This window comes from Elaeis guineensis, chromosome 11 (genome assembly GCF_000442705.2).
Source record: "Elaeis guineensis isolate ETL-2024a chromosome 11, EG11, whole genome shotgun sequence".
Taxonomy (NCBI): domain Eukaryota; kingdom Viridiplantae; phylum Streptophyta; class Magnoliopsida; order Arecales; family Arecaceae; genus Elaeis; species Elaeis guineensis.
This window is the reverse complement of record NC_026003.2, coordinates 79,981,634-80,009,289: the sequence shown is the minus strand read 5'-3', so window position 1 is coordinate 80,009,289 and position 27,656 is coordinate 79,981,634. Positions and strand designations below refer to the sequence as shown.

General features: G+C 36.6%; 1 non-coding gene across 1 annotated transcript; it reads right to left on the bottom strand.

Moving 5' to 3' along the window:
* Window positions 1-3,826: 3,826 nt before the first annotated feature.
* Window positions 3,827-3,932, bottom strand: LOC140852676 (small nucleolar RNA R71). Its single transcript, XR_012135578.1, has one exon. It is a non-coding gene; the product is annotated as a small nucleolar RNA R71 (small nucleolar RNA).
* Window positions 3,933-27,656: the final 23,724 nt, after the last annotated feature.

The window sequence follows — 27,656 nt, the reverse complement described above, 5'->3', positions numbered from 1 at the left end:
ATTTCACCTGCATGCCATACCAGCGTCTCCATGCACTTTGGTTAAAAGGACAACCAACCTATATGGCGCACAATGACCTACGCTTAATATATCTATCATCCTAGTAATAGCATATCATTTGATCGTGAACTCATTTAAGGACTATACGATAAATCTTTCTTTATCGATTCAAAATAGTCCTAAGGACTTTTCATCATAACACAGAAGTTTGATATAGAAGATGTACAAGCTTATAATAAAAATTACTAAATAAATATTTTATTGATTAATTCATATATAATTACATCAATTAGTACAACCATCAACAGACTGATGATTTGGGATATTTTTCAACAGGTTGACCCCAATGAAATATCTATGTGAGATAAAGGAGCTCGATCACTACCACCCGAGCTTCTCAACATCCCAGATATATGGGACACTGAGGTACTTTGCTTTAGGTCGGTTGTAATCCGACCTTATCACTTGTAAGTAGCTTGATGTAGAGTTGTGCGATACTTTGAGATCAATGATTCCTTGATCTTGTGTGATGATGCCATGTGGCTTGGGGTCGATTTAGCACACCAACACTTTGGCCCCACTTTCTATGTTCGAGGTAATAATTATTAGATCGGACATAGGAAGTAGAAATGCCTGATTTTAAGATTGAGCTTTTTACTTTTGCTATTTGAGATTTTACCGATCCGGAGATCGAGCTTTTATCCGTGCTCTTTGGGGCTTACCAATCTGAAAATGGGGTTTTACCCAAGCTCTTCAGGGCTTTACCGATCTGATGATTGGATTTTACCTATGCCCTTTGGGGCTTTACCAATCTGAAGATAGGATTTTACCTATGCATTTCAGGGCTTTACCGATCTGAAGATCGAGTTTTGATCTTTGCCCTTTGGGGCTTGTTGAATCCTCGATTCCACCGCCAGACATAAATGTGCCTGATAAACACTTAATTTAAGTCATTTAAAGTAAAAGATTATATTTAATTTATTTTATTTATTAAGAATTTGATGTTTCTTTTTATGTTTTACAGGAAAGATGATTGTCGATACAAAGAGTTCAATTCATAGATCAAAAAGACTCAAGTTTGAAGAAATTTGGACTTAAAATAAAATTAAAATAAAAGAAGGATGCATATGATATTATAGAAAATGAAGATACTATGCAAGGAATCCAAAAGGATATAGATGTCATTGTGAAGAAACAAAAATTTCTTTTTGGAATATACAAAGAATGTTTCACGTGAATTCAAAAAAAGAAATGCTCTGGGCGCGCGTGAACGCCCGCACGTGAACGCACGGATGCGGGACGGACGCGGGCACGTGAACGCGCAGACGTGGGGCGGACGCGAAGGCAAGCACGGATTGCGGTAGCAGCACAGGACGCGGAATGCGTGAGGCGTGGACGTGGCGTGGCCGTGAGCGCGGGCATGGGTGCAGCATCGCGCGGGTGTGGGTGCACGGCAGACGGGTTCACAAGAAATTTTTGATGGCGGTCAAACATATGCTTATTAAAGGAAAAAAATTAATATTTAGAAATATTTTAAAAGGAAAGATTTGTATTTTCTTTAGTCCCACATCAGAAAATCATGTAAAACTCCTCCCTCCTAACACCTATAAAAAGACTTTTGTACTCCCATTGGAGGGGGAACTCAGAAATTCTTCTAGAGCCTTGCATAGAGGGATAGAAAGGGACTACTTCATGAGCAGCTAGGCTAGCAGTCTCGGGAGTGGAGAAGAAATTTTGTAACGACACAGAGATGGTTTATTGTTCTAAACTTTCCTGTATTTCTTTATATGCAATAAAGATTATGTTTTTTATTTAAATCGTCATGAGTTCTTTATTTGCTCTCCTTTATATGCTTTTATTTATGCTTTCCTATTAGATTAATATTAGGAACAACTTTTACTTTCCAGAGACGCACCGTGATCTACGGGTACGAGGCGTGCCGAGGAAAGAAGAGTTGTTTACCTAGTACTTTTCGGAGACGCGCCATGATCTACGGGTACGAAGCGTGTCGAGGAAAGATAGGTATTTTTTCTAAGATTAATTGCATCCATTTAATTAAAAAAAAGAGATACAACTCTGCTAGTGCAAAATAATTCAAAACTCCCGAGCTCTTTATTTTCTAATTACCTCAATTTTAAGATAATTTATTTTTTAAATCAAAAATAATGCTTCTTTCTTTTATTTTGCAATCTCAACTTAGCCCAAAGTCGCTGAGGATACGATCTCGACTCATCCTACCTACGTAGTGAGTAGAGTTATTTTTGGTGCTATCAACGACTACACATCAAATTTTGGTGCCATTGTCGGGGATCTTGGCACGGTTGAAAAAAAAATAAAAAAATTTTTTTTTTTTAAATACTTTTCAATTTTTATTTCTCGCTTTAAATTTTTTTTTCAGTGCTTTCTAGCTAGATAATCTTATTTGCATAATTACATAATTACCTTGCATAACTAATTTACTACTTTTAATCTTAAGAATTTTTCTGCTTAGAATAATTTGCTACTTTTTATGGCCTAGTGATTTATTGCTTTTTAGACTTAATCACTTAAATTTATTTTCTTGCAAAACTAAAAAAAATAAATAAATAAAAATATATGTATATATAAAAAGATAAAACTATAAACTTTTTTTTTAAAAAAAAAAGAAGCCACTGACATTTCATAACACTTAACTAAAATAGCGTAACCTCAAATATAAAAATTTCTAACTTGATTGGACGCCCTGTTTCTTTGCATTGCATCTCCATAATTAATCTTAAGGGCAAAACCCATTAATCAGATAAGGTGAAGATTTGATCACTCTTCCTTGGCCCACAAATCACTCCCTTGCATTTGCATAACCTAGACCTTAATCTAAAATCAAATAGACGTCAGCCCTAGGAATTTCGAGCTCAATAGGATAAGAAAGCTCTAGAGTTGAATCGAGTGCGGATTGGTTAATTGCTCGGTGTCTAAGGCAAGTGGTTAAAGAAAGTAGTTTTCAATTGGTTCCATTGACTGACCTGGCCAACTCAGTTGGTCTCTAAGGAAAGCAACGAGCAGGGAACCTCCCACATCTTATGCTTACCTGGTCGAGTCAGTTAGTCAGTCTTAAGCTTGGTGTGCTCAAAGGCGGTCTTGAAAGTTAGAAGCTGTCTAGATCTAAGTTAACCTTAGGATAGAGAGTCTATGATTGTTTATGTTGATTGCAATTAACATCTAAACATTAACTAATTTCTCCCTTTTCATAGATTTAAGATTCTTAGGTTCTTCTCTTTAGATTTTCTTCATTCTTTTCTCACTTTATTATAAAAATATATATTATAAAAAGAAAAATTTTTTGTGTTTGCTCTACAGTATAATTGTAAGGTGTATGCTTGGCCGTAGATCGTTACGACCAGAAATCCAACCTTTTGATCCAGAAATAGAAAGAACCTTTAGAGCTAATAGACATAAAAATATGGACTGAAATCAGGAGAATGATCCACCCAAGCAATTGAAGGAGTACTTTACTCCTTCCACATATACCTACTCTCCTTGTATTCAAGTACCCCCTGTGGAGGCCACTCAATATGAAATTAAGTCCAGTATAATCCAAATGTTACCTTCATTTTATGGACTTAGTAATGAGGACCCTTATAAACATCTTGAAGAATTTCCTGAGATATGCTCAACTGTCAAAATTCACAACTCCTCCGATGATGCTCTTAGGTTAAAATTATTCCCTTTCTCACTTAAGGACAAAGCCAAATACTGGCTACATAATTTGGATTCCCTGACTATATCAACCTGGGACCAGTTGCAAGGAGAGTTTCTCAAGAAATATTTTTTCATAGGAAAAACTAATCAAATAAGGAAAGCCATAACTAGTTTTTCTCAATTAGATGGAGAAATGTTTCATGAAATATAGGAGAGATTAAAGGACCTTATTAGAAAATATCCCCACCATGCTGTACCCAAGTGGTAGTTAATCCAATATTTTTATGATGGGCTCTCTGAAAGACATCGACAAATAGTCGATGCATCATGCGGTGGGACATTCATGCTGAAAAGTGAGGATGAGGCATGGCAACTGTTTGAAATTTTAAGTGAAAATTCATTACATCATATGTCTGTCTCTATTAGAGATAAACCCATGTTAAATCCAAAAAGAGGTGGAATATATGAAGTAGGAAATGCCATAGATATCCATCAAAAGGTAGATGAACTGTCCCAAAAATTAGATCATCTTCTAAATACTGGACAATCCCCGATTCCACCTAACCCAATCCAAGAAGTTTGTGCATTGTGTGCAAGTCCGAACCATTTTGTTAGTGAATGCCCAGCCACACCTCAATTTTTTGAGTTTGTGCACGAGCAGGTTCAGCAAGCTCAAGTCCAACAAGCTCGCAGACCAGGAAACGATCCATATTCGAGCACTTATAACCCCGGCTGGAGAAACCATCCAAATTTTTCCTGGAGACCACAACCAGTGGTTGGTCCTGCCACACCTCGACCTCAATATCAAGACCCAACATATAGGCATGGACCATACCATCAATTTCAAAATGTTCCTCAACCGTCTACTACTGGTCACAGCTCAGCTTTTGAGGAAAAAGTCCTGAAAGCACTAGAACGATTAGAAGTCAACACTGAGACCCTTAACTCTCACACACAATCCATTGCTAAGCTAGAGACCCAAATAGGTCAACTAGCAACTGCATTCAATAGGAGGGAAGGAGAAAAATTACCTAGCCAACCCGAGAGCAACCCAAGAGGATAATTTGTGATTGAGAGTTCTAATACCCCAAAACTTTTTCTGAACATGCCAAATCAATCATGACTCTGAGAAGTGGGAAGGTCATTGAACACACTAGTAAAACCAATGAGACCGATCCTAAATCTCTAACCGAATCCAAATCACCCAAGAACAAGGAGGACCTAAAAATAGAGAAGGAACCAACGGCACCGGAATCATCTTACTTGCCTAAAGCCCCATTTTCGGATGCCCTGAAAGCCCTTATTCCTGCAGATAAGAAGGGAGGAAAACTTGATGAGATGTTGGAATTGTTTAAGCAAGTCTAAATTAATCTTCTCCTTCTAGACACAATCAAACAGGTCCCTGCTTATGCCAAATTTTTGAAGGATTTGTGTACCCAAAAATGTAAATCTAGATCACAAATCCCAAAGAAAGTACGTCTCACTGAACAAGCTAGTTCTGTCTTCCAGCATGCCACTCCTCCAAAGCTTAAGGACCCAGGAGCCCCCATCATTTCCTGTGTTATAGGAGATTATTACATTGAAAAAGCTCTTCTGGATTTAGGGGCAAGTGTGAATCTTTTACCTAGTTCGGTGTATGAACTTTTTGGATTCGGAGAATTGAAACTCACATCAGTCACACTGCAGTTAGCCGACAGATCAATTAAGGAACCACGTAGAATGCTTGAGGATGTCTTGGTCAAGGTAGATGAGTTTTACTTTTCAGTTGATTTTCTGGTTCTCGATATGGAATTAAGTGGCAACCCCAGACAAATTCCCATTATCTTAGGACGACCCTTCCTAGCTACAACAAATACATGCATTAATTGTAGGATAGGAGTCATGGACGTATCGTTTGGGAATAAGAAACTAAGACTGAATGTGTTTGGTGCTTCCCAAGGACCATCAATGGATAGTTGCTTCGAAGTAGATATACTAGAAGATATTATAGAAGATGCAACACCCATAATTCTAGCACCAGACCCCTTAGATACTTGCTTGGCTCACTTTGGAGTGTGTGACTTTGAGGAATATATGAAAGAAGTTAACATCTTGTTAGATACACCACACGATAAAACCACTCCTCCATGGACAATCAAGTATGAGCTATTGCCCACATTAGCCAGTACACCAATAGTCCCATCTCTAGAATCACCACCTATGTTAGAATTGAAACCTCTTCCTGCTATGCTCAAGTATGTATTTCTAGGACTCAATGACACCCTCCCGGCAATCATTGCATCAGACTTGATCCCTAATCAGGAAGCACAATTGGTTGGTATTCTGAAGGAACACAAAGAGGCTATTGGTTGGTCCATTGCCGATTTAAAAGGAATTGACCCCTCCATTTGCATGCACCATATTCATTTTGAGGAACATGCCAAACCCCATTGAGATATGCAGATGAGATTGAACCCAAACATGCGTGAAGTAGTAAAGAAAGAGGTGGTAAAGTGGTTAGATGCTGGAATCATCTACCCCATATCCGATAGTAAATGGATCAGTCCCACTCAAGTAGTACCTAAGAAATCTGGTATTACTGTGGTGGAGAACGAAGAAGGTGAACTACTTCCAACTCGCATATCATCTGGATGGCGAGTATGCATAGATTATAGAAAACTGAATGCCGTTACTAGAAAGGATCATTTTTCATTGTCCTTCATCGACCAAATCCTAGAACAGTTAGCAGGACAAAGTTTCTACTATTTTCTTGATAGTTATTCAGGGTACAATTAAGTACCTGTATTTTCGGATGATCAAGAAAAGACTACCTTCACCTGTCCCTATGGCACCTTCGCTTTTCGGCGTATGCCATTCGGGCTTTGCAATGCACCCGCTACATTTCAACGATGCATACTGGCCATTTTTTCGGATATGGTGGATAAATATCTTGAAGTTTTTATGGATGATTTTTCTATGTTTGGAACCACCTTTGAGGATTGTCTCCATAATCTTTCCAAAGTTCTTAAACGGTGTATGGAGACAAATCTTGTCCTAAGTTGGGAAAAGAGCCATTTCATGGTGTGGAAAGGAATTGTATTAGGACATATTATTTCTGAAAAAGGGATCGAGGTAGATAAAGCCAAAGTTGAGGTCATTTCAAAACTACCACCCCCTACTTCGGTCTGACAAATACGATCTTTCTTAGGTCATGCCGAATTTTATAGACGCTTCATCAAAGACTTTAGCAAGATTTCAAGACCCTTGTGCAATCTATTGGCCAAGGATACACCATTTGTCTTTGATGAAGACTGTTTGAAGGCGTTCAACACATTATGAACAGCCCTGACAACAGCACCCATAATAAAACCCCCTGACTGGTCCATTCCATTTGAGATTATGTGTGATGCCTTTGACTTTGCAATAGGTACCGTCTTAGGCCAAAAAATCAATAAGGAGCCACATGTGATCTATTATGCTAGCAAGACTCTTTTCGATGCTCAATTAAACTACACCACAACAGAAAAAGAGCTACTAGCAGTAGTGTTCGTCCTTGAAAAATTTCGCTCATATCTGTTAGGGTCTAAGGTTCTAGTTTACTCTGATCATGCGGCTCTGAAACATCTCCTCTCAAAGAAAGATACTAAACCACGTTTGATCAGATGGATCCTTCTTTTACAAGAATTTGATCTGGAAATCCGAGATAAGAAGGGTTCTGAGAATGTGGTAGCTGATCACATCTCCAGGATCTTAGTTGAACACACGATAGGCATAGATGAGGTCAAAGAAAAATTTTCTGACGAACAACTTTTCGCAATCTCCTCTAGCCATTCTCCATGGTTTGCCCATATTGTCAATTACTTGTCAACAGGACAAGTACCTTCTCACTGGACAAAATAAGAAAAGGATCGATTTTTCTCGCAAATTAAACATTATTTCTGAGAAGAACCTGAACTATTCAAATACTGTCCTGACCAAGTTATTCGTCGTTGTATCCCCGAGAGTAAATTTCAAAGCATTCTCACTTTTTGCCATTCTTCGGCATGTGGGGGATATTTTAGTGGAAGAAAAACTGCAGCAAAAGTACTGCAGAGTGGGTTTTATTGGCCAACGCTTTTCAAGGATGCACATGAATTTGACCGAAGTTGTCTACGATGTCAGCAAACAGAAAATTTATCCAAGAAGGATATGATGCCGCTGACCCCCATTTTAGTAGTAGAAATCTTCGATGTTTGGGGGATTGATTTCATGGGACCTTTTCCAGCCTCATTTAGATTTGAATATATTCTGGTGGCAGTTGATTACGTATCAAAATGGGTGGAGGCAATAGCTACACGGACTAATGATAATAAAATTGTAATTAATTTTATCCAACGAAACATCATTAGTCGATTTGGCTTCCCAAGGGTGATCATTAGTGATGGGGGGACTCATTTTACGAATAAACATTTTGAAGCACTTATGAAAAAATATAATATTTTACACAACGTGGCCACACCATATCACCCCCAAACTAATGGTCAGGTAAAGGTGTCAAATAGGGAGATTAAACATATCCTAGAAAAGATGGTTAGGCCCGATAGAAAGGATTGGTCTCTTCGCTTAGACGATGCATTATGGGCTTACCGTACTGCTTTTAAACACCCATAGGAATGTCTCCTTATCGACTTGTATTTGAAAAAGCTTGTCATTTACCGGTGGAATTGGAACATCGTGCATTTTGGGCCATACGATAATTTAACTTTGATATAAAAAATGCAGGTTCCAATAGGAGACTCCAATTAAATGAACTTGAAGAGCTACGCAATGAAGCGTATGAGAGTGTCAAAATTTATAAGGCGCGAACTAAAGCATACCATGATAAATTTATTACACGAAAAATATTCGAGCCCAATCAAAAAGTTTGGCTCTTCAATTCTAGATTGCGTCTGTTTCCTGAAAAACTTCGCTCATGTTGGGACGGACCTTTCATTGTAACTCAGGTATTTCCTCATGGAGCTATAGAACTCAAAAATCCTAAACAGGGGAACACTTTTAAAGTGAATGGTCAGCGATTGAAACCTTACATAGATGGAATTAGTGATGAAGAATTAATTGAATCTGTTGATTTAGTGGATCCAAAACTGCCATAATACTCAATTCAGTCTGGCTGAAGACGTAAAATTTAGCGCTTGTTGTGAGGCAACCCAACGATTTCATATTTTTTTACTTTACCGCAGCTGCAGGAATTTAAAACAAGAGCCTATTAATCAATGAAGCTATCTTCAACTTTCGAAGCAAAATTATCCCAGGTGCACTCTCTCCTTTTATTTTCTTTGCTTTCCTACTCCATTGAGGATAATGTAGATTAAGTTGGGGGGGGAAGAAAATTAATCAAATCCTCGAGTATGATCAGAAATAATTAGTTTTGTGTATTCAAATTTTATTTTGATTAAGAGTCAATTAGGCATCCTAATAAATGAATGATTAACGGTCAAGATAATTTTAGAGATACTGAGGAATAAATTATTAAGAAAACCCAATGAATGGTAGGGTTTAAACTAGATCAAATTTTAGGAATGATTCTACAACCCTCTTCTTACTGATCTCAATAAAGAATCTGATTCATGAGAAATTGGATGGAAAGATCGAGGTATGCAAAAATTCTTCTTAAAATTTACTTTAAAAAAAAAAAAAATAACAACATTGGTTTCCTACTGAGTAACCGGGCCCTTTCGCCTAAGCATTGTGGTTCGCGTAAAAAGGTAGGCAATGTTATAAAATATATATATATATATATATATATATATATATATATATATATATAGGAGACTAAATTGCAAGAAGATAATAAACCTCTTTTCCATTAAGTTAGAGGATTTAAAGAGTAAAGTGGGGAGTTGGTGAAAGAAAAGCTCTGAAATTTCTTTAGTTAATACTCAGCCACTAATTGGGTCAAATTGATAATCCAATGAAATATCTCTTTAATGGTCTGACCAAGTATCATCTACCTTTTGGGATGCCTAACCTAATTTTTGATTCAAGACCGAGTCGGTACACAAGGCTGATATATCTATTTTACTCGAGGACGAGCAAAATTCAAGTTGGGAGGTGTGATAAACACTTAATTTAAGTCATTTAAAGCAAAAAATTATATTTAATTTATTTTATTTATTAAAAATTTGATATTTATTTTTATGTTTTACAGGAAAGATGATCACCGATACAAAGAGTTCAATTCATAGATCAAAAAGACTCAAGTTTGAAGAAATTTGAACTTAAAATAAAATTAAAATAAAACAAGGATGCATATGATATTATAGAAAATGAAGATACTATGCAAAGAATCCAAAAGGATATAGATATCATTGTGAAGAAACAAAAGTTTCTTTTTGGAATATACAAAGAATGTTTCACGTGAATTCAAAAAAAGAAATGCTCTGGGCGCGCGTGAACGCCCGCGCATGAACGCGCGGACGCGGGCGCGTGAACGTGCGGACGCGGGGCGGACGCGGAGGCAAGCACGGATCGCGATAGCAGTGCAGGATGCGGAACGCATGAGGCGTGGACGTGGCGTGGCCGTGAGCGCGGGCACGGGTGCAGCATCGCGCGGGTGTGGGCGCACGGCAGACGGGTTCACAAGGAATTTTTGATGGCGGTCAAACAGATGCTTATTAAAGAAAAAAAATTAATATTTAGAAATATTTTGAAAGAAAAGATTTGTATTTTCTTTAGTTCCACATCGAAAAATCATATAAAACTCCTCCCTCCTAACACCTATAAAAAGACTTTTGTACTCCCATTGGAGGGGGGAGCCCAAAAATTCTTCTAGAGCCTTGCATAGACGGATAGAAAGGGACTACTTCATGAGCAGCTAGGCTAACAGTCTCGGGAGTGGAGAAGAAATTTTGTAACAACACAGAGATGGTTTATTGTAATAAATTTTCCTGTATTTCTTTATATGCAATAAAGATTATGCTTTTTATTTAAATCGTCATGAGTTCTTTATTTGCTCTCCTTTATATGCTTTTATTTATGCTTTCCTATTAGATTAATATTAGGAACAACTTTTACTTTTCAGAGATGCGCCGTGATCTACGGGTACGGAACGTACCGAGGAAAGAAGAGTTATTTACCTAGTACTTTTCGGAGATGCGCCGTGATCTACGGGTACGGAGCGTGCCGAGGAAAGACAGGTATTTTTTTTAAGATTAATCGCATCCATTTAATTAAAAAAAAGAGATACAACTCTGCTAGTGCAAAGTAATTCAAAACTCTCGAGCTCTTTATTTTCTAATTACCTCAATTTTAAGATAATTTATTTTCTAAATCAAAAACAACGCTTCTTTCTTTTATCTTGCAATCTCAACTTAGCTCAAGGTCCCTGAGGATACGATCTCGACTCATCCTACCTATGTAGTGAGTAGAGTTATTTTTGGTGCTATCAACGACTACGCATCAGTGCCGTATTTCGATAAGATCAAAATTTATTGCCTGATGGATTATGAAGAGATCTGATCTTGTTAGGAAATGATTCGCAAGATCCTCTCACCATCATTATTCGAAGGGGCAATTTGAAAATATCAAATGGGCACTCGCCACTTGTCAGTGCTCGATTAACCAATTAGCTTGCTCGGGGATCGATCTTGTTGGGAATAGTGTCCCAAAGCCAATCGTCAGCCTGTTGACGGTTGTGCTCTTTTTTATATTAGTATATGAATTATAAATAAATAAAAATTATTTTAATATTTTTCATCATAAAATATTTCATCTTCTAATGAACTCTTGTGTTGTGGTGAAGTCCTTAGGACTATTTAGACTCGATAAAAGAGGATTTGTCGTTTAGTCCTTAAACCTGTTCGCGACCAAATGATACGTTGTTACCAAAGATGACAACGTTTATCAAGCATAGATCATTGTGTGCCATATGGGTTGGTTGTCCTCTTAACCAAGGAGTGTGGAGACACTGGTATGGCATACAGGTGAGATGTAAGGGTACATCTGCACTGAACGTGATCGACTCCGGAGCCTTTTCTGCTGTCAAGATTAGCTCCAATGGGATATGGGTATAACTGTCCCTCCGACCTGAGACCGCCACGGTGACTTGCAAGCAACTCACTGCACTTAGGTACTGGACTACCTGAATTTCTAATTCAGTGATGGAAGGCTACTAGGTGTAGTCAAGTACTTGACTTGTCGGTGCGTGTGTCAAGATGGGATTGACCACTCCAGTTCAGGAGCTGTGTACAGTCGTATTTCAATTTAGCAAAATCTTGACCAGGATAGTCCTAGTGAGGAGTCACAGGACTGTTTGAGTTGAGCACGATTCGGATGATCTAATCAGAGTTGACAGTTTAACCCTGAGTCGTCCTAAACACAGGGGTCAAAAGGGATGAATTATACAGTAACCATATTCACGTAGGTTCTGAATGTTGCGATTGCGACTATTCGACCTATCTAGATGTCGAGTACCATTGCGAGATAGTCACTTCGATTATTACAGAAATTGATTCCTGTGCTACCGGCTTAGGTTCGAACCTGCGGGGTCACACACATTAGAGGTTCCTATCTGATCTAATGGTTGATGAAGAATCCTAATGCTCATGGACTATGAGTCGTACATATCTGGGACCTGTGATCGAGAATCAGGATTCTCTGATCATGAGTACCACACATTTTGGGTACCGGGGTAAAGAGTCCCACTGGTTTGGAACTTTTTGATCAGGGTTTCATATCGATGGACTCTGATGCCCGATTGCTCATCGGATTTGGACTCAATATTTATGAGAGATTTAATTAATGATTTGATCGCTAATTAACTCAATTTGATTGAGTAATTATTTTTGGATCAAGTCCAATTGAATTGGATTCAGTTGGGTTTGACCCGATTAGATTAAGTGTTGACCTAATCACTAAGGTGTTTTGGTCCCTGATCTGATCAGGGGTTGGGCTTAGTCAATTCCTGATTTGATTAGAATTTTATTGAGCCTAATTAAGCCTAATTGTGTTGGGTTTAAATTAATCTAATTGGACCTAACTTATTTTAATTAAGTTGATTCAATTAGGTTGATTTAAAATTAGAAACCACCTTGACCTCAACTCCCTATGCCACCTCACTTCTTCTACGCCCATTTGAATTCACGAGAAATAACTTCTCGTAAATTTTATCCCACGCAAAGGCCTTCCCATGCCCACACTTGTACGCCAATTATTTGGATAAACATGATTTGTTAGCCATTCAAATTCAAAGGGTGTTTGAATTTAAATGGATAACTAATCCCATGCACCATGTCCTTATCCATTTTGTGCGCCCCTTGCTTTACACGAGAAAGAGTTTCTCGTGTAAACTCTCCACGCACAAAAAAGCCATGCCTCCTCTCTTCTCATACCCAGAGTGGATAAGGATGAGTTTGTTTGCATTTGAATTCAAATTCGATTTGAATTCAAGTGTGCAACCACTTATCTTTATCCTTTCACACGGATAAGACACGTCTTGCACTGTTTTAAAAGAGAAAGGGAGGTGGGGCGTGCGTAGAAATTTTTCGAGAGAGAATAGTGGGCGTGAGGAAGCCTTGTGCGTGAGTAGGAAGTTCAAAAACTTCTGAGAGAAAAAGAAAGAAAAGAAACAAGAGTGGGTGCAGGGTTTTCAGTGAGTAACCTAAGGTTTTTGCCTGGGGTTTGAAAAGTGAGAAGGTGAGCTACAAGTGTCGTGAGCCTACCAAACTTCAGAGAGAGCTTCATCAACCTCTCAAGTATATCTGCTGATGATCTGGAGCATCCGAGGAGTCGGCAGATCAAGATCGAAGGAGTTCGATCAACATTAGACATCAAAAGGGTTCAGCCACGAACTAGTATTCGTGAGGAGCCGATCAGACCGGAAGCTTCGTGTGGACGATCTGCAGAGGCCAGACACACTGTATGGCTGCATTGCGACGATCAGATCCTCCCGACAGTGATCAGATTACGGCGATCGACTATCCGCACAAAGATAATGTGTTCTGAACACATAACAGTAAAATGTTTACGGTAGAGAATTCAAAATTCAAATTTAAATGCATGCTATTATATCATATTTAGATCCTTGTGTAGGATTTATACATGTTAATTAATTAGATTAATTAATATTTTTTCATTATAAAATAATAATTTTGAAAAAGTTTTAAAATTACTGTTTTACCTCTGCACCATTTTTTCCCATAAATGGTATCAGAGCGGGTTCTAAAATATGATATATATTTGCATGCGTAGATTAAGTTGTAATCTAACAGTTTAAATTTAAAATTTAAAATTTAAAATTTAAAATTTGAATTTTAAAATTTGTTCAAAATTCAAAATTCAAAAATTTAAAATTTAAAATTTAAAATTTGAATTTTAAAATTTAAAATTCAAAATTCAAAATTCAAAAATTTAAAATTCAAAATTCAAAATTTGAAATTCAAAATTTGAAATTTGAAATTTAGTTGAAATTTCAAATTTAAAATTTAAATTTTAAAATTCAAAATTTGAAATTCAAAAATTTAAAATTTGAAATTTGTTTGAAATTTAAAATTCAAAATTTGAAATTTGAAATTTAAATTTTGAAATTGATATATTTAGATATACTTGATCTAAGTAGCAAGTAGTCTAATTGGGTTGGTTGCCATGGTCATCCGGTCATAGGAGAAAAGTAGGGTTTAAAGGCCCTCTCCTCCCATTCGATGTGGTTCTCTTACGGTCGGTCGGTCTATAGAGATAGAGCACGGTCCACCAAAAACTTCACACGGTCCACAGGCGGTCTACGGGTGATGGAAGTCTCTTTTGTGCGATCCAACGGGTGACATCCATCCTGACCCAGATCCGACGATCCACGTTTGTTGTCGGTTTATAAGAGAAGATATATGGCGCGATCCGATGGCCCAGAACCAATCCGAACCCAGATCGGATGGTCAGAATCGAATCTGACCCTGATAAGGAGTAAAAAGCTGATTTTTGGACTGATCTGAGCGGTCCAATCCAGATCCGATGGTCAGAAATATTCCTAGGAGATCAATACGTTTTCTAAGGGTTTTAGGACTCCTTTTATGATCAGAAAAATATGAAAAAATTATCTATAAATAGGAGATCCGGGAATAAGTTTTAAGAGGAGAAAAATTAGAGAAAAAGCAAAAAAAAAATAGAAAAAAATTCAAGAAGCTTTAGAGATCAATTATTGGAAGATTATTGAGCTAGAGAGCTTGATGCGTGGTTAAATCTTTTCAATCTAGGAATATGATGAAGCCTATAAATAGATTTTTATTTTCGTTTTATATTTAATTTTTATGCAATAAAATTCTACTTTTATTTCATATCTTTTTACTTATTTCTGAGGTATTGATCCAACCTACACAGCCTATATCCTCTATTGACGTGTTGTGATCTCTTGATACGGTACGTACTTTGGAGAGATAGATCGTAGTATGTTAGATTGAATCTTAGATCTTGTAATTGAATTTAGATAGTTTATACTCCAACAGGACAAGCTGTAATCTACTGATACAGTTCGTATCCCTTAGAGATAAACTATATTAATACCATAATTATAAGAATTAAATATTATAATATAAAAAAAGAAGAAAATAAATCTCTTTGCATGGTGGATTCAGAATTTCTGAATTATTTCTCTGAATTATTTTCTTTCATAATTTAATTTACACTTTTGATTTCTTACTATTCTATTTCTTATTAATCCTTCTGCAATCAATTCTCTTTTATTTTTTTTCTCTTCATAAAAAAAATAGATAATCACCTTAAATCCCTGTGGAGATGATCCTGACTCACCCTATCTATATAGTTTGAGTTAATTTTTATTCTTGACCACCTACGACAGCGATCAATGTCACCTTCCCTCAACCTCCTACTTTCTATCAGACCCTGCATTGAGGTACATATATGAGCACTCAAGCCAGAGTCTAATATCCAACTAAAAGTAGAAGAAATCGTAAAGTTAGATTCAATTACGAGCATACCTTCGAAAGGTTTATCATCTTTTTTGATCTTTAGGCTCTCTAGGTATTTTGGACAGTTCCTCCTCTAGTGGCCTTCAACATAACAGTGAAAATATTTTTTCTTTGCTTCAGCCTTGCTAGGAACTTCCTTCTTTGGCTTGCTCTTCTTTTTTTGCTTCTTAGCGGATTTTGCCTTCTTCTGCCCAGTAGACTTTCTCTTGGAAGAAATCTGCTCCACAGCAAAACAGTGCCCCTTGAACTCTTCAAGGTTTCCTCCGTAGTGACCAACATGTTGATCAATTTGAGTATAGTGCAATCAAGCTTGTTCATATAAAAATTTACAATAAATTGATTATATAAACTTGTAAGGGATTGAAAGATCAAATCCATCTGCAATTCCTTTTGTATTTTTAGTTCAAGCTTTTCAAGCTCCTCAATATCCTTGATCACTATCATACAGTGCTCATGGACTGACTGCCCTTCATACATCTTCAGATTGAAATCTTTTGAATACCTTGAAGCGCGCTGTGTGGCTCTACTCACCATACAACTCTTGCAGGTGAGTGATCATAATCCTGACAGTAGGCATATGCTCATGCTGGCTTTGCAACTTGTTTGACATAGACACCAGCACATAACACTTAACCCGACTGTCTTCATCCATCCACTTCTCAAAAGCAACCTTTTGCTCAGCAATAGGACGGTTTGATAGCACTATGGATTCCTGATCGAGTACATGATCTAGTTTTTCGAAAGTTAGGACAATCCTGAGGTTTCTGAGCCAGTCTTTGTAATTAGTTCCAGTCAAATGATTGGTTTCAAGAATGCAGGCTAGAAGGTTTGAAGCTGACATGGTTTAACTGCGAGAATAGAGATTCAAGTTAGACTTTTATACTTAATGTTACATTTGTTTCTAGGAACTTTAAGATGCAAACAATAACTCTCACTAATTTATCAGATCCCTCCACTCTCTGAGAAGGAAACGGAAACCTAACGTGATAAAAAATTCTTAGTAGGTGCTGCGGTCCCACCGATGACATGCACCTCACCTAACAGTTATTGGTAATATGCACACCGATGCGTATACAACTCTTTACCCAGATATTTCTTTAAGCATGTTGCAGCGACTTGATCTCTAAGTCATGTGGGCTCACCTAATAATTATTGCCCACACTTCTTAGTTAAGCCCGACCCATCGTTCACAAAGAGATGCAAAGTCGTTATTGGGTCCCTCACCTAACAGTTATTGGGCCCAACCCCATCCTTACCCTAAAGAAACTCTTTGCTAATAAAGTGGTTGTGTATTCCTGATGCAACTGAACCACTGTAACCAGTCGAGAACAATCAACACCGGTAGCACGCCCACATATCTACAATGGTGGAAGATCTATCGATTTAATATTTATGAAAAAAATTAGTTTTAGGTCTCATCTAATCAGTCATCATATGACCGATCTAATTGGCATGGGCTAAACCAAACCGCTAAGCAAACCATTTAAGATTCAATTTTTCAAATTGGCCAGATAAGTGGTGATCGATGGGGGTCCCCCCATTGCTTTCCTTAGACATCAATGAATTGATCAGATAAGCGAACGGAACCAATTAAATAACCACATCTCAGTTACTTGCTTTAGACACCAATAGGTTAATTGGTCCAAACAGGTTAACTCTAACGAATTGGGCTCAAACTGTTGAGCCAAATTAGATCCTTAGGTTAATCGATTCTACATATGAGACTCAATCAATTTGATCAACAATAATTGCATGATCATATAACTTAAATGATCTGATCCTAATCAACACTTGACTTGGTTCGATCAATTATTTAATCGAATTAGATCCATATGACTCAAATCAAAAATCTTAGATGCAATCCTATTACATGACCTGATTTATGATTTTTTCATAATCAAAATCCTCATACACAAACACAAATTTTAGATCTAAATTTTTTGCATGAAAGTAAATTTTAAATCATAAAAATAATTTTCAGATTTAACATACAAACATATGTCATATATATGCATGTAAAATTCAGATCTCAATAAAATTCAAATCTACTACATGATATCATATATCTCATATACTAATCATGGATCATATCAAAAGTAAATTTATCATCTAAATATGTAATCATGTATTACATATATGAATCAAAATTTAGATCATATAAAATTTTAGGTTTCATGCACGCATCTATGTATCATATAAACATGAACTAGAATTCTTTCTAGATCAAAATTCAGATCTATGCATGCTTTCACATATCAAATATATGTTCTAAAATCAAACCCAAAATTAAATTCTAAATTCTAAAATTTATCTATACATCCCACATATCAAGAAAAAATCAAATTTTGAAATCCTTTTCAAAATATGTATGACAATTTTAGCAATATGAAACCCGTGGCTCTAATACCACTGTTGGAATTTGAGATTTGGGGCATGCATGTGTGTTTTGAAACTTTATTTTCTAAACACCACAACAGAATATAAGATTAAAATACTTTTAATCTAAATCATGCATGCATAAAAATATAAAACCACAAAGATCTAATTCATATACTAAAATTGACATATTCTGAAATTCAGATTATGATCAATTCACATACCTGTTTCGCAATCTCTTTCTTCAAATTTGAATCTGCAAGAGGAGATTTTTTTTTAGCCACACAAGTATCCAGCCTCTACGAGTATCTACTCGGGATCAGTCTAGAATAGCCTTCTTCAAATTGAATTTATTTCTCTAAAAAAATTCAGCCTACTGAATCTGAACGAAACCTGAATCGCAATCAACACTTGATCTCTTTCCTTGATCTTCTTCTTCTCTTCTTCTCTTGCCTTTCTCCCTTGCTTTGTGCTACTACAAAACACCAGCAACCAGCAATAGATGGAATGCCCAACAGCCTTAGGCATAAGGATGAACGTGGGACACCCCAAGTGCTATGGCGTGAGGACGCCCAAGGAGAAGAAAAGGGAGGAAGAGAGGGCGTGTGGGACTTCTATGGGGTGTGGGTGGCTGCTGGTTGGATTCTCTAAGGATCTTAGGGGAGGTCTCTTTAAATAAGCATAAGGATTGAATCCTATTCAATCTCATAATACAAGTCCTACTTGTATTGAATTTTCTAATAACTTAAGTTATCCAACTTACTTTAGAAGACCCTTTAAGCGCCAACAATTGGAGCCCTTACACCTATTATTTCACACCCCAAAACACACCCAAGGGACGCCCCATATAAGATCAAGAGGCTCTCTAATCATAGGATACACTCAACTTGATCAAATCAAGGTAACGCCTAAGATAAACTATCAAGAAAATTAATTAGAGACATGCATATTAAATTCAATTGATCCAAAACTTTAGACACCCAATAATTAGAGTCTCATGAATCTAATTCATATAGATTATTAGCAAGTAATTAAGTTTGAATTATTTTATCAAATAAAAAATTCAAATGGAAAGAGAAATTGGGTCCAACTATGTGCTAACAAGGTTATCTTGAACCCAATCGAGTTTCTCTAAATCCAATTGACACTTCATAAGCTCAATTACTAATTTCAGACCTAATCCTTTTGTTGTGTGACCTCATAGATTCAATTCTATCTGATAGTGAGATATACAATAATCTCTATCAAAGTATCATTAAAATATTTTTCAATGGATCAAAACAATTCTACTCTAACTCATCAAGGATTGTCAATCCAAAACAACTCTAGTGAGCTCTCACAATCCATCAGTGACACCTAGCAATATGTAGTGGCAACCCAATAGAACTGAAATGAACTTCTAGATGTAGTTAACGTATGATTCAATCCCTCTATCTTGAGTCCCGACTTGATGGTGGGTCATGGATAGATCGTCAAATCTCAACATCAATCATATGATAAATTCGATTAGCTCAAGTCTAGTCGTGACTTCTATGAAAATTCTTTTCCATCGATCACACTACTATAGCCACGAATTCTCGAACTTAACTTCTCAAATCCCATAGGACTACTCCTTTCTACCAAGATTGATAAATCTCATCTTGATGCACATCCTACTCCTACGGTGGATCAACTGTCGCTAATATCCACTACAAAGGCTCATTGAGATCCATATTTATGTGTCAATCAAATTCCAGCAACCTCACTACGAACAACAGTGCCATCTCAGATCAAAGGATCAGTCACATAACTACTGCATCAAGATGATCACTGACGATCGAATAAAAATCTAAGTAATCTCTCGTATGGTCACGCTCAGTACTAGTTGTTCTCTAACAACTATCCGTACTTATCGCTCAATATCTCTACACTGTAGACTAAAAATCCATCTATCCCAAAGGAAGCGATCTATGTGCCAGTCAATCCGAATCGATCACGGTCCTCATGATGATCCTATGATCGAGAGTATTTAGAAATTAAATATATGCCTCTAATTCTCAACATCTTGAGAATATATATCAAAACTAATTTTATGGACGATTCAAAGACACATCACACTTGAATGAAAAATAAATTTATCTTTTTATTGATCAAATCAATGTATTAAGTATAAAATTATGTCCTAAATTTATTACAAAGTGTCAGCCATATTAGTTTCTAAGATATAAATCTAACATCTTGCTCATACGTTGGATCTCTTCATGTGTGTCAGGGCATATCTTTTTGAAGAGATAAATGACATATCTAAAGAGCAAAAGATCCCTCTTGAAGTTTTCCATGCTGAACCTCTTCAGCACCTCCTCAATGTATATTTGCTGTGAGAGTCCTATTATCTCTTAGATCTATCTCTATAGACCTTTATACCAAGAATGTAGGAGACTTCTCCTAGATCTTTCATGACGAACTCTTTCGACAACCATACTTTGACCGATGTCAGCACAGGAATATCATTTCCAATCAAGAAGATGTCATCCACGTACAATACGAGGAATGTGACAGCACTCCCACTGATCTTTTTGTATACACACAGCTCCTCATTTTTTATGAAATCAAATATTTTGATCACATCATTGAAGCGAGTGTTCCAACTTCGAGATGCTTGCTTGAGTCCATATATGGACCTTTGCAGCTTGCAGACCTTGTGATCATTATCACTGGACGTGAAACCTAAAGACTGCTCTATATAGATATCTTCCTCAAGATATCCATTTAGGAAGGCAATTTTCACATCCATCTAAAAAATTTCATAATCATAAAATACTGCTATCGCAAATAGAATACAGATGAATTTCAATATGACTACGGACGAAAAGATTTCATGATCGTCAATGCCTTCGTGTTGACTATAACCTTTCGCAACTAGCCTTACCTTATAGTTCTCTACCTTACCATCCGACCCAATTTTTTTTTGTAAATTCATTTAGACCCAATAGGTACAATACCTTCAGGTGGATCTACAAAGGACCAAACTTGGTTGAAATGCATAGAGTCAATTTCTGACTTCATCGCTTCGATCTATTTTTCGAAGTCTATATCTATCATTGCCTCATCATAGGTTTTGAGATAATTTCTAATGCCCCTATCTCCCACAAGGAATACTTCCTCTAAATTCTCTGTAAAAGTACCTAAGTATCTTTCAAGAAGACGGGAGACTCTACTTGATCTACGAGGTGGAAGAGGTATCATATCTACTGACTCATTATTGGATTCAAATTTTTGGACTCGATGCTCATCAGAGATTTTCTTTTCGAGCTCGATCTTCCTCCCACTGCCTCCATCTTGGATAAACTCTTTTTTCAAAAAGACAACATGACGGCTCATAATCACATTATGATCTTTAAGAAGATAGTAATATCCCATGATTTTCTTAGGATACCTTATAAAGCGAGCCCTAAAGCACCTAGCCTCTAACTTGTCCGTTTGCTATCGCTTGATATGGGCCGAACATCCCCAAATCTTGAGATACCCAAGAGTTGGCTTCTTACCATGCCATAACTCATATGGTGTGATAGGAACAAATTTAGAAAAAATCCGATTCAAAAGATGAATCACAAAAAGCATGTCCCCAGAGAAAAACTTGAAGGTCTATGAAGCTCATCATGGACCGAACTATATCTAATAGGATCCGATTCCTCCTTTCAGATATCTCGTTAAACTGAGGTGTCCCTAGAGGTGTCCACTATGAGACTATGCCATTATCCTTGAGACAGGATCGAAATTCCCCACTAAAGTATTCCCCTCCTCGATCTGATCGAAAAATCTTTATGGATTTTTTGATCTGTTTTTCTACTTCATGTCTGAACTCTATGAACTTTTCAAAAGCTTCAGACTTTCGATGCATCAAATACACAAACCCATACCGTGAATAATCATCAGTAAAGGTTATGAAGTAGATATAACCACCATTGACTTGTACATCGAATGGGCCACACACGTCAGTATGTACCAAGGCTAATATCTCAATGGACCTTTTCCCTTGTCCCATAAAGGATAGTTTGACTATTTTTTCTTGAAGACACGATTCACAAATTAGATAAGATTCGAAAGTCAATGGTTCGAGAAGACTATCTTTCTTTAATTTGTTGAGTCTGTCCTCTCCAATATGACCTAGCCTAAGGTGCCACAGATACCTTTAGCTAATCTTATCTCTAAGTCTCTTAGATCCTATGGCATTCACAACTTGCTCATTAATATTTACACTCGCATCCATATGCAAATGGTAAATATCGTCAATCAAAAAAACACGTGCTACAACTTTATTTCTGAAATAAATTGAACATATGTCTTTATTGAAATAAAAATTATAGTTATCCTGTGCCAGCACAAAAATAGAAATCAAATTTCTACTGACTACAGATACATAATAGCAGTCTTTCAAAATTAAACTAAGTCCTAACGGTAGTCGCAGAGAATAGATTCCGACGGCCACAGCAACAATCCTTGCTCCATTGCCGATCCGGAGAGTGATCTCGCCTTTCCTCAGCCCCCTGACTTCTTCAAGACTCTGCATAGAAGCGCACAAATGAGCACTTGTTCCAGAATCTAGAACCCAACTAGAAGAAGAAGAAATCGTTAGATTAGTTTCAATAACGAGCAATTCAGATGTACCTTCAGAAAGCTCGTCCTTCTTCCTGCTCTTGACAGTCGCCAAGTAGGCCGGACAGTTCCTTTTCCAGTGCCCTTCGACGTTGCAATGGAAATACTTTCCCTTGTTGTCGGTCTTTTTTGGAACCTGTTTCTTGGGCTTGACCTCATTCTTCTGCTTCTTTGTAGGCTTTTTCTTTTTCTTAAAAGAAGACTTTCTTTTGGAGAAGATCCGCTCCATAGCCAGAACTGTATCTCTTGAACTCTTCAAGGTGCCCTCTGCTGTTACCAACATATTCAATAACTCAGACAAAGTACTATCGATTTTATTCATATGATAGTTCATGATGAACTGCCCATACGAATCAGAAAGAGACTGGAGGATTAGATCCACCTGCAATTTCTTGTCTATGTTCATACCAAGCTTCTGAAGCTCCTTGATGTCCTTGATCATTATCAAACAATGATCATTGACGAACTGCCCATCACGCATCTTCGCTCTGAAAAGTCTTCGAAAGACCTCAAAACGAGCTGTGCGACTTTGTTCACCACACAACTCTTGCAAGTGGATCAGCATTTCTCTGACAGTCCTCATGTCTTCATGCTGTTGCTGAAAATAATTGGATATGAATGCTAAGATATAACACTTTGCCTTGTTATCTTCATCCATCCATTTCTAAAGTGTGGCTCGTTGATCAAGAGATGGATGAGTAGATAATACAGACACATCTTGGTCTAGGATATGGGTGAATTTCTTGAAGCTGAGAATGATTCTCAGATTTTGGAGCCATTCTTTGTAGTTGGTGCCGATCAACCTATCGATATCAATGATACAAGCTAAGGATTGGTACTCGACATGGTTATCTGCAGAGAGAATGATTTTTAGTTAGATATTTGTACTTATAAGATTGTTTGTTCTAGAGACTTTAAAAACAAATAAAGGTTTCCACTATTTCCTCGAATCACCCACTCTTCGAATGAAGAACGAAAATCTATACACGATCGATTTCAAGTGGGTACTGCGGTCCCATTAACCTATACACACATCATCTAACAATTATTGGTAAGTACAGACCAATGAGTGGACAATACTTTGTTCATTGCTTCACTAAGCAAGATGCAGTGGGTTTGATCTCTAAATCCTGTGGCCTCACCTAACAGTTATTAGCACATTTCTTAGTTAAATCAGACCCATCGTTCACCAGCGGATGTAAAGCCGTCATTGGGACCCTCACCTAACAGTTATTGGGCCCAACCCCATCTCTACTCCGGGACATCAAATATCAATAGAGTGATTGTACCTTCTCGATGCAACCGAACTACTGTAACCAGCCGAGAACGATCAATGCTAGGAAGGCAACCATATCTTTACAATGATGGAAGACCTCTAGACTTAATCTTTAATGAGGAGATTTGGGTTTAGGTCTCTTCTAAATCAACAGATCTGACATCCAACTGATTATATTCAGGTCAGCACATTAACATGTCCAACCAGCCTAATCGGCATGGGTGAACTCAAGTCAACAAGTAGCCTAACACGAAACTGAATCTCCCAAGATAGCCAGATAAGTTAAGATGTGTGAAGATAAGTTAAGATGTGTGAGGGTCCCCCCATTGCTTTCCTTAGACACCAATCAAAATTGATCAAGCCAGACAATGAAACCAATTAAATAACCACCATCTAAATACTTACTTTAGACACCAAATTGATCGATTAGAATCGATTAGATTATCTATTGAAACAGATCCGAACCACTGAGCCAAATTCGGTCTTAAATCAATTAATTCACATCAAAATATGAATCGATGCAACCAACTACAACTAAACTCGATCTTGAGCCCCTTTGACCTAATCCTAATCAGTCATTGATTAGGTTCAATCAACTACTCAAAATCGAAAATAAATTCTAGCCTGATCTAATCAATTAGACCCTAATTATAGTTTGATTATTAGACCTAATTTGTTCAACCCATATCCTCATGTAACAACATAATTTCAGATCTAAAAATAATTTTTAGATTATGTTTCATTGTATGCATTAGTGGCTTATGATCTTGAAACTATTTCAGATATAAACCTAATGTCATATATAATATATATACGTAGTTTCAGATCTAAATTAAATATGCATCACATATACATTAAATTTCAGATCTAAAACTAAAATTATACATATTAAATACATATAAAATCATATCTAAAATAATGATTAAAATATTTTAAAAATATTTTTTCAAAAATTGATTCACATCAAACTAGAATAGCCTTTACCATATAAAAGATAAACCTTATATCAGGACAACCTTATATCAGTTTGATGTGAACTTTTAATCATTCTAATTTCAGATCTAAACTTAAAATTAAACATATCACATATACTAATTTTCAGATCTAAAAGATTAATTTAATTGCTTGAAAAACAGTCTTCAAATTTGATCAATCTTCTGCTAGAACAACATTTGCAATATAGGGGATAAACCCTATATTAAGATAATCTTATATCAGCACAAGATTAATTTTAAATCATTAAAACTTTCAGATCTAATAGAAAAATCATATCATGTGTTTTCAAAAATCAGTGGCCCTGATACCACTGTTAGAAAATTGGGTAGACAGCATATGTAAATTTAAAATTTTTTTTTTGAACGCAGCGAAAAATAATCGGGTTAAACCCTTTAACCCCACATGTATAAGATTATATCTAATCCTACCCAAGCCTAAAAAAATATATATATATAATCTGAAATTTAAAAATAAGTATGAGATCGAATCTCAATACCTTAGCGCGGATAGATATTCACTGCAACTAATGATCATGAATTCATAGATACTCGAGCCGCACACATATCCAACCTCTACGAGTATCTACCGAGATGAATCTCAAACTGATTTCCTTATAGTAGATTCTTCTTCTCCAAGTAGAATCTCAGCCTTGAGAACTTTGATCAACTCCTTGATCTAGATGATGGGATCAACTCCTTGATCTGCAACCTTATCTCTTCTTCTCCTCATTCTTCGCTCTTGAAGAAAAATCATCTCAGACTTTTGGCGTGTGAAAAGTGGGACGTCCAACCCTTGGGCGTGGAAGAGAATAGAGGGAAGAAGGGAGGCATGGAGAAGGGAGAGACAGAGCCTTTTTTTTTGTTTTATCAAAAATTCTTCTTAGAAACCCTAGAGACCTTCTCTTTATATAATCTCTACCTTCACTCATAATAAGAATTCAATTATCTTAAAAAATCGTATCCTTATCTCATAAGAATACTCTATCTTTTTAATCTGATTTTTTTCAATAAAATCATATATAATTGGTATATTATCAGTCTGTTTAAGTAGGTACAAGGGATGCTCCACCTCATATAGATTAAGTAGTTTGGGGCGCCAACACTTGGTGCTCCCTAGGGATTTCTTAACATATGAGAGGAGGCATGGCCCCTCTCTCTCTTCTCCATGCCAATCCATAAGAAGGGGGTGGGCCCCTCTTGTCATATCCAAGGAGTTGGCGCCCCCTGATCTTGCCAAAAAGAGAAGCAGGCATCTCCTATATTTCCATCTATTCCACATGCACTCTTAGAGATAATTAGGAGATAATGAAAAGATAATGTTATGATAATTTATACCAACTCATTGACATCATCCAATCCTCTTGAACTCACAATTAAGAGCCTAATTAAAGCCAAATAGATTTAGGTTAGATTCAAAACTATAGACTTGATCAAATCAAAATTTCGAGAAGAACTAAATTTAATTATGTGTTAGTATGATTCTCATAAACCTAATAGAATTTCAATAAATCCTAACCTAATTAAAATTTCATAAATCCAATTGGCAAATTCGAGATTAAATCTCTTAATGTGTGACCTCATAAATTTCATTCTATCTGATAATGAGATATATTGTGATCTCCATCACAATATTATTGAAACTCTTTTCGATGGATTGAAATATTTCTAATTCTATCCTTTGAGGGCCATCGATCATCAAAACGACGTCCAATAAATCTCACAATCCACCAGTGACACCTAGCAATATGTAGTGGCAATCCAATATTATGAAAGTACGAATCTCTAGATGCAGTTATCGTATGATTCAGTCCTTCTATCGTGAGTCCCGACTTGACGGAGATCATGGAGAATTCGTCAGACCCCATCGTCAGTCACATGCAAGATTGGCTCGACTCGAGTTCATTTGTGAATTCCGTAAAAACTCTTTGCTAGTATTCACACTTGCTTTAGCCAAAAACTTTCTGAACTCAGTCTCGCAAATTGCATAGAACTTCTCCTTTTCTATCAAGATCGATAGATTCTATCTAGATGCATCCTACTCCAAACAGCAAACATGAACCTACTGAGCCAACATACACAGCAAGAACTCGAATAGCTAGAGACCAAAAGAACGTGCAGTCAAACTCAGTAGCCCACTGTGAACAGTCAATGACACCGTAGGTCAAAGGACCACTCACATCATTGCAGCATCGAGAAGACCATTGACGAGTGAATAGACATCCATATGGTTCTCGTGTTGGTCACGCTCAGTGCAAGTTATTCTCTAACAACCACCCGCATCCTCATCCCAATATCCCTATACTACAGACCGAAGATTCATTTGCCCATAAGGAAGGTGAACTATATACCGATCTCGAATGGATTGATCACTGTCCTCTATGACGATTCTTTGATCTAAGGCATTTAGAAATTAACCACTAATTAATGTATATTTCAAATTCTTAATACTTTAAGAATATACAAAAATCATCTTTGTTAATTTTTAAGATAAATCATAGATATATAAATATGATTGGAATGAAAATTTTTTTTTATTGATAATAAAAAAATTACAAGTATAAATATAAATTTTGAAATTACATAATGTGTTAGCCAATAATTAACTTCTATGGCACAAATTCAACATAGTGCTCAATAAGTCACACAATCAAGTTGCTCCAGCCCATTAAAATTATTTTAAAAAATCTCCAAATAAAAAAGATGGCAATTTTTGGCATGACTAAACACACATGCAATAAATGGGTTCAGATAAGGGTTTTTTAT